Below are 2,580 nucleotides of genomic sequence, written 5' to 3'. Positions count from 1 at the left end.
TGCGGAAGTCCGACGGATACGTGGAATTAGCATAGATGGAATTGAGCCGCTCGATGAGCTCCTATTCAGTGTCATGAGTCAGGCTCGAGCTCAAATTTTGGCCTCGAAATTGAGCTCGAATTTTGGCTCACAATTTGAGCTCGAGTTAGACTTGCTCAAACTCAACTCGACTTGTTTTCACCACTAATTGAGGGTGCTTTCTTTATGTAATACTTTCTGCTGTATATATTTTTTGCTAATTTTGATACGAAGGATTGTCTTCTTTTGTTTCTTTTGACATCTGATTCCCCTCATTGCAATATATTATTTTTTTATAGCCCATCTTTTATTTTTTTAAATTTCTTTATCTATTAAATATAATTGTAATCTTATAAGTTTTTTTGTTTCTTTTATACCTATTGATAGTTTTTTCTAGGTGAAGATTATAATCATAATTAAAGTTTTTCCTCATAAAAATGCTCAACGTGCCCTTAATTACCCCCACCAACAGAAAAGGCTCGCTCGTTAGTGGACCCCACAGCCACTACATCCTAGGAAGAAATAGTGACATTCATTTTCCGAGCACGTGTAATATGAGTGCACGTGAAGGGTATTTTGGTCATGTAGTCTCCCCACGTGCCCTGTCTTTCGGCCTTTGGCCTGGATAACCACTTCGCGTTTTCCTGGTTTATCGGTCCCACTAAACGCTCGACCGTTACATGGTCACGTACGTTACGTAAGCCACGTCATCTCATCATCACCACGTCCAACGGAGCATTTACGTTGACCAGTCCATTCCTTAACAGTTAACCATCAATTAAAGAAATTAAATCAATCATAAGGAAATTTGAGCTAAACCAAAATTTAATTAGATTTTTTTTAATTTGCATATGTAATAAAAAACATTAAATCATTTTCTTACAAAAATTAAAAAATTTTACATTGAAAACTGAAAAAAAAAGTTTTTAGGCACTTATAATAATTTTTTAAAAATAACATAATTAAAATTTTAATCTGTTCAGATTAAAATTCAAGTCTATAACTAAAAACCGAACCCAGAAAACAAGACCTCTCTGCTCCCGCGTGCTGTAACTCGTTCCGTCTCTCCCCTCTACTGTCGCATCTTCTTCCTCTTTTTTTTGCTAATCTTTGCGACTGGGTCAAGGAGAAATATATCACATTTCATTAGCTACGCCGACGTCGAACTAGGGCAGCGATACAAATCCTCGTTCAAGCTCGGCTGCGTTGAGTCCCCTAAAACCCTGCTCTTGCGCAGTTCCGTGATTCCTTTAATGTAATTTTCATGGAGTTTTTATTTGATGATTACGGACGCAAATAATATTATTTCCCATTTTAAATTATTTTTGAAGTTGAATAGCAGAATTGATTGATTATGCATTGGTCATTCATGTTTTGATTTTTGATTTTTTTTTCTCCAAGCTGATGGATTTTTAAGAAATTTGTTGCAGATTCTTGGCTGGATTCTACTCTAGATTTATGAACGGTGTTCAAGTCCGTGGGCGTGATGTTTACCGAAGGGCTGGATCCCCATGCAATTCAATGGATCCAGGAGGTCGGTCTCGCTTCTAGCCCTGTACATTGGGTTTGTTCTTCTCTTTTTTTTTCATGGTTACTTTAGAAAAGGGTTGATGACTTCCGTTTCCTCGTTACTTGAACACATTTCAGAGCACTGATCAGGTTCACAATATTCGAAATGATGGACTAGACTTTACAATCCCTCCGCCAGAGAAATTTCAGAGCGGGCATCAGCCTGACAATGCGGTACCTCTATCTCACAAAATACCAGTGGATGTCTCATCGGACACCGAGGAAGAAATCTATGGCATCCTGAATTCTTCTTCACCTCAAAATATTCATTCCCAAAGAGAGATTCATAATGGAGCCACTGGATTTACCCGGCAATATCATTACGGTAGTGATGGCTATTTGAACTTGAGTTCGTCTGCGGACGCTGTGCGGCAATCAGTGGGACAGCTGTGGAAGGAGGGGAGGATGAGTGACTGCACGAACGAAGAAGAAGAGCGTTCATCCGAGGCTTGTGGGAGCTCGAGCGTTCTTGGGAGGATGGGCATTGGGGAAGGTGCTGGTCTCCGAGAGGGGACAAGAGGAGGATACGCAGCAGACAGCAACTCAAGTAAGGGCCGGCATTCAAGCAATGAATCAATTTCTGCCGATAAGGTATTTGGCATTATGATGAAACAAATTTTGTAATTTGAAACTTTTATAGCATTTTCCACAAACTTTGTTTTTTGTTTTTTTTTTAACCAAACATTATTTTGTTTCAAGCGTTGATTTAAAAAAATGTGTAGCTTTTCATGCAAAATCATAACGTTAAAAATATATTTTAAATAGCTAAAAGATATAGTTGTGTAAGACAAGTATTTTCTTGGGAATGAATAGGGCTAAAGCCCAATATATTAAAAGGGAAATATTACATGTCCATTTAAAGGTCAACATTAATCGCTAAGAAATTTCATACAATTAATTATGATAGCTCAACCCAAAAAATAAATCATGTAAACAAAATGTACCATTAATATAGCATCAAGTTTTAATTCCTTCCATAAATGGGACACCCTT

At 37.6% G+C, this 2,580-nt stretch overlaps 1 long non-coding RNA gene across 1 annotated transcript; it reads left to right on the top strand.

Moving 5' to 3' along the window:
* Nucleotides 1–1,227: 1,227 nt before the first annotated feature.
* Nucleotides 1,228–1,953, top strand: LOC110114513. The gene is made up of 3 exons (XR_003699961.1): nt 1,228–1,273; nt 1,449–1,552; nt 1,666–1,953. It is a non-coding gene; the product is annotated as an uncharacterized LOC110114513 (long non-coding RNA).
* Nucleotides 1,954–2,580: the final 627 nt, after the last annotated feature.

Source organism: Dendrobium catenatum, unplaced genomic scaffold (assembly GCF_001605985.2).
Source record: "Dendrobium catenatum unplaced genomic scaffold, ASM160598v2 original_scaffold_285754, whole genome shotgun sequence".
NCBI lineage: Eukaryota > Viridiplantae > Streptophyta > Magnoliopsida > Asparagales > Orchidaceae > Dendrobium > Dendrobium catenatum.
Note: the sequence above shows the minus strand (reverse complement) of the source record. Positions and strands in the feature narration are given on the sequence as shown.